This window comes from Oryctolagus cuniculus, chromosome 7, assembly GCF_051225735.1.
Source record: "Oryctolagus cuniculus isolate XC-2025 breed Fujian yellow rabbit chromosome 7, ASM5122573v1, whole genome shotgun sequence".
Taxonomy (NCBI): domain Eukaryota; kingdom Metazoa; phylum Chordata; class Mammalia; order Lagomorpha; family Leporidae; genus Oryctolagus; species Oryctolagus cuniculus.
The window spans coordinates 10,434,930-10,446,328 of NC_142873.1; the positions used below are offsets into that span (position 1 = coordinate 10,434,930).

The 11,399-nt window shown below is 47.5% G+C and overlaps 1 long non-coding RNA gene across 2 annotated transcripts in view; it reads left to right on the forward strand.

Annotated features, from left to right (window-relative positions):
* LOC103349986 (uncharacterized) overlaps window positions 1–11,049 on the forward strand; it is a 119,987-nt gene extending 108,938 nt beyond the window's left edge. For both annotated transcript variants that reach the window (XR_016210359.1, XR_016210358.1), the window contains one exon: window positions 10,624–11,049. This is a non-coding gene — a long non-coding RNA (uncharacterized LOC103349986). The remainder of the gene's footprint in view (window positions 1–10,623) is intronic.
* The last annotated feature ends 350 nt before the right edge of the window (window positions 11,050–11,399 follow it).

Below are 11,399 nucleotides of genomic sequence, written 5' to 3' on the forward strand. Positions count from 1 at the left end.
GGGCTTTGATTTGCAATTGTCACCAGAGAAAAGGCCTTGGAAGCCGGAAGCCGTGGGGTTCTTGTCTTCATGCAAGAAAGAATTCAGGCGTGAGACAGAGAGCAGAGCCATAAGGCTTTATTTTGGTTAGGGCATCCGTCAGAATGGAAGGGACAGAGAGAGGGCGCCCAGTCACTCGGACCAGGGGAGAGCAAGGTCACATGGTTGGCTGGAGAGAATAAATGATTTATTTTAAAGGACTGATTTTTTAAATTCACAAATTTATTTACCTTTTTTTTTTTTACAAGGAGCAATGTAATTTCATTTTTCATTTAGTTCATTTTCCTATTTGGAGCTGAATCCACTGAAACAATGCTTCCACAATTCCTGTTTATGCCTCTTCTACATAGCTCCACGCCATTCGAACAATGCTTTTGTGCTGGTTAAGCCTTAAAACAAAATGAAACAAGAGCACGCTGAATTCCATTAACTTTTGATCGCACAGCAAACCGTATTTTGAGTGATCACGTAATGATGTTAACACGTGTTACCTTCTGGATGGCATGTTAGTAGCTTCAGACTTTTCTTGGCATCTGTTTTTGAGTCACAGAAAGCGCGAGTGTTTGTGTAATAGTCTGTCTCTTGCCTCCAGAAAATTATACCTGAATTATCTCCAGTGCGTAGCTGCAGCTCTATGGAAACTTTTTAAAACTTGCTTTTGTGTGTAGCATGAAAGTATTTACAACAACAGTGCCGACAGATGGCATAGGAGATAATCACGGTATTTTTGGAGGGGCTGCTTCTTCGCCGCCCTTCTTAACTGCAAGGATTTTTCTCATTTTGGTTTTCTTTGTTCTTTCATGCGGTTTTCTTTTCTCGACTCTTCCTTATGGGTCTGATTAGCTTTTCCAGGAACACCAATGATTTAGGAAGAGCAGCGACAGTTTGAGGGCAGTTACACTGGGGTGATGAAGTAAACAGGGCTGTGTGTGTTTGCATATGGGGTGCATTTAGGCTGGAGGGACCTGGCTTCCCAGAATGGCCAGGCCATCCTCTTGCAACCATCAGTGTCAGGGCCATCGATGGCCAACAGATTCAGCCACTGGTCTGGGGCCTTCAGGCTTGCCAAGTTGACTTTAATGCTTTGAAACCCCGGCCAAGAATGCAGCCCAGAACCAAATTCTGTCCCAAACCACAGATCTGTGGAGGAGAGATGTGTGTGGGGCTGAGGGGTGAAGGCAGGCTGTGGGAGGCTCCTCTTCCCCAGGAGTCGTGTTCAGTCCAGAGGGCTGGGTGGGCCGGCGGCGCCGTGGGCCTGAGGGCTTCAGAGCCTTGGGGAATTGGCACACAGTGGCAGCTCCCCGTAAGCTCCTGCAGGGAGAGGGAGGGAGTCTGGTCTGCTGAGATCTTCAGCTGAGTTGAGCAAATGCGTGAGCTGGGCTTGATGCTTCTGCATCAGAATCTTTTTTTAAGAGTTAATTAGGGCTCGCGCCGCGGCTCACTAGGCTAATCCTCCACCTTGCGGCGCCAGCACACCGGGTTCTAGTTCCGGTCGGGGCGCCGGATTCTGTCCCGGTTGCCCCTCTTCCAGGCCAGCTCTCTGCTGTGGCCAGGGAGTGCAGTGGAGGATGGCCCAAGCGCTTGGGCCCTGCACCCCATGGGAGACCAGGAAAAGCACGTGGCTCCTGCCATCGGATCAGCGCGGTGCGCCAGCCGCAGCGCGCCAGCCGTGGCGGCCATTGGAGGGTGAACCAACGGCAAAAGGAAGACCTTTCTCTCTGTCTCTCTCTCACTGTCCATTCTGCCTGTAAAAAAAAAAAGAGTTAATTATTTATTTGAAAGGCAGAGCTACAGAGAGGCAGAGGCAGAGAGAATGAGAGAGAGATCTTTTATCCGCTGGTTCACTCCCCAGATGGCCACATGACCAAAGCTGCACCGATCTGAAGCCAGGAGCTTCCGGGTCTCCCACGGGGGTGCAGGGGCTCAAGGACTTCAATCGTCTTCCACTGCTTTCCCAGGCCATAGCAGAGAGCTGGATCGGAAGTGGAGCAGCCGGAACTTGAAGCGGCACCCATATGGGATGCCGGCACTGCAGGCGGCGGCTTTACTTGCCACGCCACAGCACTGGTCTCGCCTCAAAATCTTGAAAAGCACAAACTTGTTGTAAGCATCAGAGAATATCTCTGACTTACCAATTCTGACTCAGGAACTCAGTGGTATCAGGGTGCAGGCTGGGAAAGGGGAGTCTCTTCCTTCGAAAGCTTCTGCTCTGCTCCATCCCTGATCACGCTTCCAGTCACACCTGCGCGCCCCCAGGGGCCAGAGGACCACGCCTGATCTGACACTGCCTTGCCTTCAAGCTCTCCAACGCTGAGTTCCCTTAAACACCCACAACCTGGGTGACGCACATCTCTCCCGAAGTGCTCAGCCTCTGCTTGCTCTGCACGTCGTGGCTGGCCAGCCTAATGCAGCTCAGTCCGACAGGGTCCTGGGGGGACCCCGCCTTCTCCCCACACCCACCTTCCTCGACTCCTGCGCTCTCTCGCTCTGTCATTGGTGTTTGAGAAGAGCTGGGGGAATTCATAAACCCTTCTCAAGTCCTGTGCTGCTCACTTGACCAGAGTGACGGCTTCCAGCTTTGCAAACCTGCCTGCTCTGGACTGCTCCTGGGACAGCCACCTCAGAGTTCCTTAACTTGCACAAAACCTTCCTGCAAACTCCTTTGGGATGTGGAAAACAGTCATCTTTCTATCCCTCTTAGATAAGACATCTTATAGACGAACGTCTTTACTAAGTGTGTATTCAACTGAGTATAAACGCAGGAGGAGGAGAGTAGTTTGAATACTGCTGGGGAGCACTCTACACGGGGCAGCTGGGTGGGCTACAGTATCTGGCTGGATTTTGTCCCGTGTAACGTGCTTACTGTTTCTCGCATGTGAATCTTATCCAGGCAAGGTCTCTGAGCAAAGGAATGGTGTGCTATGATTTTTATTGAGATTCCCATGTTTATGCAGTGGTCTAAATAATTCCCCGAGTTGCAGGTGAAAAGGACGTGTGTTTACAGTTGGGTCACATCCGAATCCTTCGGGGGGGGGGGGGGGTTTGTAACAAGTTTCCCGGGCTGTCACTGGGTATGGCTGAATCAGAATGTCTAGGGTACAGGTGTGCGTGTGCGACTTTCGGAATTCTGTTTTGCTTGTAGGTTTGGGAGCCCATGATACAGAGGAAACAATGAGAGAGGGACAGGGACGTGCAGCACTGTCTGAGGGGCGGTGAACAGCCTCCAGCGTTGAGTCTTCTTCCCCATGCCTGACATTGCTTGTGCAGAGCACAGGCCTCAGCATCACCTCACAGAGGCAGCCAGTGTCTCCGCGGACCCTGGGTCTACGCTGTAGAGACTGCCTCACCGCAAGCTTGTGCCTCGGGGCCTCGCAGGAGCCTGCCCTGCCTCTGTGACGCACACACTGGACACGGCAGCAAGTTGCCCTTTGTGAAACAGCACTCGTCGGCGGGGAGAGGGTTGGAGGGTGCTTCTGGCCTCCTCCCCTGGCGCAGGTGGCTCTGAAGAGCATTTCCTATGCACTGCAGAAGGTTGGTGGCCACTAGATAACGCCTTTTGGTGTCATTTCCCCCCTTGCCCCGTTTCCCTTTCTGTGGTCTTGCATTCCTGCTCGCCGGAATAACTCCCGAGGTAAACTACCCAAGGTAAAACCACTCCCTTCGGTTCTCCTTTTGAGAGGATCCGAGACTTGGGTGGTTTGGCCCTTAGGATGCTGGAATGGAAGCAGGTGGAACATGACACTTACCAGCAGTAGGTCCCCACTGCCATCAGCCCCGGCTGCAGGGTGGCATCCTTAGGGTGAGTGCTTTAGGGACAACCAGTCATTCAGATAATTGGAATGATCGCAGATTCTGTTGGTTTTCATAGCTGCTTCAGAACCTTGAGGGAACAGTGACAGGCTGAGGATTTAGCAACCTGGCAGGAACTGGTCCCCCTGTGTTGCTGGGACAGGTCTCAAGACACAGTGGTGTCTCGGGAGAAGCAAGACAGAGGTGGCGGAAATACCATGGCAGAATGTGAGGGAAGGGGCTGGGGAGCCAGAGACTGAATTCGTCACGTGCTGCAACCTACTGTGTCAGAGGATCCAGGAGAATAATTTCTCAAACACGGTTAGCAGAAAGGGATTCTGGTACCATGCATTGAGTCACTGGGGGTAGACGGCCCCTGAAATATGGGGTTGACAAGTGGAAGCTGTAGCCATGGAGCTGAATTTCCTAGAATCAATTAGAATCAAAGCTGCTTGGCTGCAAGCAGGTGGTGGTTCCAAATTGTTTGGAGGAGCGAGACATACAAAGTTGGCTCAAAGAACAAGAGGGGAATCAGGGAAATGGGTGTGCCCTGAACCGCAGGAATCCAGCACTGGTGTTTCAGTGGAGAGACAGCTAGGCAGCTGACTCGGGGTGTTGAGTTACTTAACAAGCAAAACAAATGAAGTTGCCACAATACCTGTGTTGTGCTGTTGAAAGGTCACTTTGTATTAGAGAAAGTAGGCTTTAAGTAGTTCATATAGGAGGAGGGAGAACAGTTCAGATAATTGAGGAGAGAGATGAAGGGAGTGTGGTCCAGGCTAGAAGGGTTGGAATTGAGAAGACGGGAAGGACAGGGGTCTGTTTGGAGCTCCTAGAACTTGCTGACAGATTGGAATGGGTTAAAGGAGGAAGAAGAATCAAGGATAGTGCCCTGATTTCTGACTGCACTTGGTGGAGGGCGGCAAGAGCGTTCAGGGGAAGACAGGAAAAGGAGGCATTGCGTGCGCTCTTTGGAACTGGCTACCTTCAAGGTACCTACTCGACCCCAAGGGGGCGTTCCAGGTGAGCTAAAACTTGGTGGGGAGATGGACAGGGGTCGTCCTGGCCGTTACCATCATACCACTGTGCAAGAAAACCTGGAGCAACAGCAGAGACCAGAAGACAGAGATAGGCACGCACCCCGTCTGTGTGAGCCAGCGTGGAAGTTCTGACCGAGGGAAGGATCCAGCAGAGGAAGGCGTCCAGGCACAGCCAGTGAGGCCAGAGGGAAGCTGGAGCAGGACAGTGTGAGGGCAAGAAGGAAGTGTGTCCAGGGGCGAGAAAGTGAAAAAGGGCAGAGTGACCCAGCGGGTTGAAATCTGATGAGAGACACCCAAGGACGGAGGAGCGGCTGGTGAGCTCAGCAGAGTGGAGGCCAGGGATGACATGGACAAGCACTGTTTCCACGGAGTTGGACACAGAAGCCTCTTGGAGCGCGCTGAAGAGCATCCGAGGCTACGGCTGTCAGCGGTGGTGGAGGACAGGAGCGCTCAGGGCCGTCACTCTCCAGCTGTCTCACATTCATCACAAGGAGGTCTCTAGCTCTGCCAAGAAACCGTTCTGTTTTGGTGGGGGTTTGAACTATTCAGGAGGGAAATAGTGTGATTTCTCAAGGAGACGAGGTAGTACAGTGGAGGACCTGCTACCTAAGAGAAAACAATTCCATGTGAGTCAAAAAATCTGCAGGCAGAGAACATTACCTAACTCGAGGGTAGAACCTTAGGAAGCTGATAAAGATTAAACAAAACAGGGGCTGGTGCTGTGGCGCAGCTGGATAAAGCCCAGGCAGCAGTGCTGCATCCCATATGGGTGCCGGTTTGAATCCCGGCTGCTCCACTTCTGATCCAGCTCCCTGCTAATGCGCCTGGGAAAGCAGCAGAAGATGGCTCAAGTGGCTGGGCCCCTGCACCCATGTGGGAGACCCAGATAAAGCTCCTGGCTCCTGGCTCCTGGCTCCTGGCTTTGGATTGGCTCAGTTCCGGCCATGGTAGTCATTTGTGGAGTGAATCAGTGGATGGAAGACCTCTCTCTCTCTCTCTCTCTTTCTCCCCCTCTCCCCTGTCTCTTTCTCTATAACTCTTTCAAATAAATAAAATAAATCTAAAAAATGATTAAACAAAACAAACCAGGTATCAATTTGGAAGAGGAAAAAAAAAGCGAATGGTAAATCATACAAATATCCAAGAATAGAAAGAAAAGATGGAACTGAAGCCAAGACAATGTCCTGAGGACACCGTGCGGGGAGAGAGAGGTTTAGCTGGGTCAACCTGAGCACATTTGGTAATGATACTTAAACTTGGGAATCTTTCAGTTCACTTTTATGTTTACTATTTAATTTGGAAAAGAAAGAAATTACAAAAATATGGTAGTAATGAGGATTTATGTGTGAGTAGACCAAACATGTGTGCATCGTATATTATACTGATCCTTTCTCCATGGCACTCTAAACACAACTGATGCATTCCGCCTCCCCTCTGCTCTGTCATTCGAGGTGCAGCACCTACATCAGTTACAGCAGTTGCCCTGGGATGGAATGAAAGATGGAGCACAAACAAACATTCCATGAAGGTGCAGTTTTCTATCATGAATACACGGAGAGAAAATAAATTAAATGTGGTCCATGAAGTTCAAGTTCTCTTGGGAAAGTTTTATTCATAGCCCCGCCACTGCTATGCCTTTTAATATTTTAAGGGCGGGCAATAGTCATCACCCAGGCTTTCTTGTAGCCAGTCATGAACACTGAAAGGCTGCAGGTGCCCTGAGGTCCACTGGGGATTTTTTCACGCTACTTAAACAGTATAGTGTGGATATTCTAGGACTAAAGGCTATGCATAGCTGTCCAGATAACGAGGCTCTAAGCCTTCTCCTGGTATGAAAGCAGGATTCTCAGCCTCACGCAGGCTGTCCATTTTCATCTGACGTGCCACAGACTGGCCAGAAGGCAACTCTTTCATCAGCCCGGCTCTCTCCGCAGAGTTAATGATTATCCCCGGAGAACCACTGTTTTCTCAGAGCACATCCTGTTTCATTTCAGCCCAAGCTGCCGTTAGGATCTCTGAACCGTGAACTTCAAACCCGTGGAAGGGAATGTTGTGTTGGCTCATTGTGTGTGAAGGTGTAATTGAAGTTCACGAGAGAGTCCACATCTAGGTTTAATCGTTTTACAGCTTTGCTGGAATACTTTCCCCTTATTTTTGCCAATCATAACTTGCACTAAAAATTAATGTCTATAACCGCAAGCTAAAGCTAGAATATTAATCATTTTTGACTTTATATTTTATTGCCAAGCCCAATCATCTGTTTAAGGAAAATTCTGCCTTTGACAAATAAAAATATAATGTGAATCGCCCAAATCTTGATTTTTATACCAGAAGTGAGTCTCAGCTAAGCCCCTTATCAAAGGCAGAGACCATAATAAGAGAATTTGTAAACTGAAAAACTAAAAAAGTTTTTGTGTGGTTTTGCTCTGTCATAAACATTGGCTAGCTTTATAGAGTGTGGATCAAGCTAGCCTCTCCTTAAATGTGCTCCCTAAATGATTCACAACTAATACAAAGTGTAGATGTCCTGGACTATACTCGTGAGCTATGATTAATTTTATAGAAGAAACACAGGACGTGAATAGGTATTGACTCTCTTAGGGGAAGGATGGGGTCTTGTCTCAAGTTGTTCCAAACCAAGCAGGCTGATTGTGTGGGCCAGCTCCTTTCTCCCATGTGACAGGAACAAAGAGCAGCCAGTGATTGGGTTCCAGCAGCCAGAGTCTCAGAAGTTTTGGGTTGGCTGCCCAACAGTTTTCCATTTCTATCCTCTGAGGAGTCAACTGAGTTGTAGGATTATGTACAACTTTCCAATTTATGTCTGTCTGGCAGCCAGAAACTCCCTGCTTCCTGGAATTTGCTGAACAGGATGACCTAAGGCCACCTAAGTCTTGGATGGTCTGTGTTCACTACTTTAAGGCAAGTTTGAAACTGACCATTCCCTTGGGAGAAAGAGCAGCATCCCAGTGATTGCAATTTACTTGGAGTGTGTGTAATATCGCATGCCATAAACACCACCCTGGAGACTTAAAGGTAACGCAAAACCCTGTACAAACCCTTTGTCTGAACCACTAGAACTGAAATTGTCTCAATTAGTTCTCCAACAGATAAGATATGCTTTGAATAAAGGTAAAATGGTTTGAAAATGGCTGGAATACCATCCCATAGTTGCATAGAATGGAGTAAAATTTCTTTCTTAGATGAACACTTCTGCAACCTGGTGGTAAGAACATTCGCCTATTTTGGGGGATTATCATGAGGATTGACATGCTGATTTCTTTTCTTTTTTTAAAGATCTAAATTATTTATGTGCAAGACAGTTACAGAGAGAGGTAGAGACAGAGAGAGGTCTTCCCTCTGCTGGTTCACTCCCCAGATGGCCACAATGGCCAGAGCTGTGCCGATCTGAAGCCAGGAGCCAGGAGCTTCTTCTAGGTCTCCCACAAGGGTGCAGGGTCCATGGACTTGGGCCATCCTCCACTGCTTTCCCAGGTCATAGCAGAGAGCTGGATCGGAAGAGGAGCAGCCAGGACTAGAACCAGCACCCATATGGGATGCCGGTGCTTCAGGCCAGGGCTTTAACCCACTGCGCCAAAATGCCAGCCCCGACACACTGATTTCAAATCCTTTGTACAGATATCCAGTAATGGGCTTACTGGATTCTATGGTAGTTCTGTTTTTGGTTTCTTGAGTTTTCATAAAGTCTGTACTAATTTACATCCCTGTCAATACCAGAGTGCTTCATTTTTTGTAAAAGTGAGATTAAAGGGTAGTTTATTTTGGTGCAATGAACTCTGAAACCCAAGCATAATTTTCTTCATAATAGGTATTTCCCATGAATTCTCTGAAGACCCCTTGTAGAATACAAGTAGGTTCCTTTTTTTCCATATCCTTATGAACATTTATCTTTTATATTTTGGGGATAAGCCATCCTAATAGATAGGAACTGATATCTCAGTATGATTTTAATTTGCATTTCTCTAATGATTAGTGATATTGAACATTTTTTCATATACCTGTTGGTCATATCTCTTTTTAAGGAATGTCTTCTCAGGCCCTATGCCCATTTTATAATATTTTTGTCTTCTTTTTTAGAAATAACTGCAGATGTATAGTAAATTACAAAGATGGCACAAATAGAGCCTATGTACTTTATGCAATACCAAAACCAGAAAAGTGCTTGGCATAATGTGGGTGCATAGCTCTACTGGGCTTTGTACACATTTCTGTCTGGCTGACTGCAGAAGTAGGCAAAATTTTTGTCACCCCCAAATATCTCTTCTATGTACAGTCATAGTCCTTACAGTAATGGTGCATCACCTCGAAATCTATATGAATCAATCCATGATGAAAAGAGAACTCTCTGCCATCTCTGAAATACTGTGTAGCCCCTTTCAAGCTGTGGGGTTGTGCGCCAATTCTGGACAGAACCAGGATGTGCACCTGCAGGGGAACTGTGTTACGTGGTGCCTGCCTGTTTTATTCTGAAAGAAGTTGCCGTGCTGTTTTCCACCGTGGCTGCATCACTTGGCATTCCCCTCAGCACCGGAGGACGTCTTCCCATCTCCCTACAGCCTCAGCAGCACTGGGTTCATCCGTCTTTTTCATTTTGGCCATTCTCACAGTTATAGAATAGTATTTCATGGTGTTTTTTCCTTGCCATTTCCCTAGCAACCAAGGATGTTGAATATTTTCTCACGTTTTCAGTTGTCAGTGTATTAACTTTTTAAGTGCTATATGTCTAGTCAGATCTTTTACCTACTTTTTAAAAAAAACCAGATTGTATGTCTTATTATTGGGTCTTGAGTATTCTTCATCTAGTCTTGATACAAGCTCTTTATGAGATATAGTTCTCCCTATTTGAATCTTGCCTCTTTAGTTTTTAAAACAGATATACACATCTTTGGAATTGTACAAACTTTTAGTTAAGAATAAATCTCAGTTTCATCAATTATTTCTACTGCTATTCATGTTTGGGGTATCATTTATTATTTTTTCCTAAACCAAAGTCATGAATATCTCCTGGGGCCAGTGCTGTGGTACAGTGGGTTAAGCAGCCACCCCCAGCACCAGCATCCCATGTGGGCACCTGTTGCAGCCCTGGCTGCTCCACTTCCAATCCAGCTCCCTGCTGATACAGCTGGGAAAGCAGCAGGAGATGGCCCAAGTGCTTGGGTCCCTGTACCCACATGGAATACCATAGTGAAGCTCCTGGTTCCTGGCTTTGGCCTGGCCCAGCCCTAGCCATTGCAGCCATTTGGGGACAGAACCAGTGGATGGGACATATTTTTCTCTCTTTCACTTTCTCTCTCTCTCTCTGTAACTCTGCATTTCAAATAAATAAAATAAATCTTAAAAAAATATTTTCTCCTGGCTGGCGCCGCGGCTCACTAGGCTAATCCTCCACCTAGTGGCGCTGGCACACCGGGTTCTAGTCCCAGTCGGGGCGCCGGATTCTGTCCCGGTTGCCCCTCTTCCAGGCCAGCTCTCTGCTGTGGCCAGGGAGTGCAATGGAGGATGGCCCAAGTGCTTGGGCCCTGCACCCCATGGGAGACCAGGAGAGGCACCTGGCTCCTGCCTTTGGATCAGCGCGGTGTGCTGACCGCAGCGCGCTGGCCGCAGCAGCCATTGGAGGGTGAACTAACGGCAAACGAAGACCTTTCTCTCTGTCTCTCTCTCTCACTGTCCACTCTGCCTGTAAAATAAATAAATAAATTAATTAATTAAAATTTTTTTCTCCTACATTTTATTCCAGATACCTGATAGTTTATGTCTCCAATACATTATCAGCTAGTCTTAAAAATATGCTGTTGGGGGGCTGGCGCTGTGGCATAGCGGGTAAAAAGCCACCACCCACAGTGCCAGCATCCCATATGGGCACCGGTTTGAGTCCTGGCTGCTCCACTTCTGATCCAGCTCTCTGCTATGGCCTGGGAAAGCAGTAGGAGATGGCCCAAGTCCTTGTGCCTCTGTACCCACATGGGAGACCTGGAGGAAGCTGCAGGCTCCTGGCTTTGGATTGGCACAGCTCCGGCCATTGCGGCCAAATGAGGAGTGAACTAGTGGATGGAAGACCTCTCTCTCTCTCTCTCTCTCTCTCTCTCTCTCTCTCTCTGCCTCTACTTCTCTCTGAGTATGTAACTCTGACATTCAAATAAATAAATAAATATTTTAAAAAATATGCTGTTGGTGGAGAGTCTGTTCTTTTTACCCATATAGATATCCAGTTCTTCCAGTAACATATACTTAAAAGACAATAATTTTTTTCTGTTAAATGACCTTAACTTCTTTGTCCACAGTACGTTCTGTGGGTTTATTTCCAGTCCCTGTTCAGTCCCATTGGCAGATATATCTGGGTTAGTGCACCTTTCTGATACATTTTAAAATCTTGTAAGTCCTCCAGTTTGAACTTTGTTAAAATTATTTTAGCTGTTTTCCATCTATTGAATTAGCATCCGTCTATTCAATTAGCATGCAGCTAATAAATATGTACCACAAACTGGTGGAGTCTGAATTTAGTTGCATCTTTAG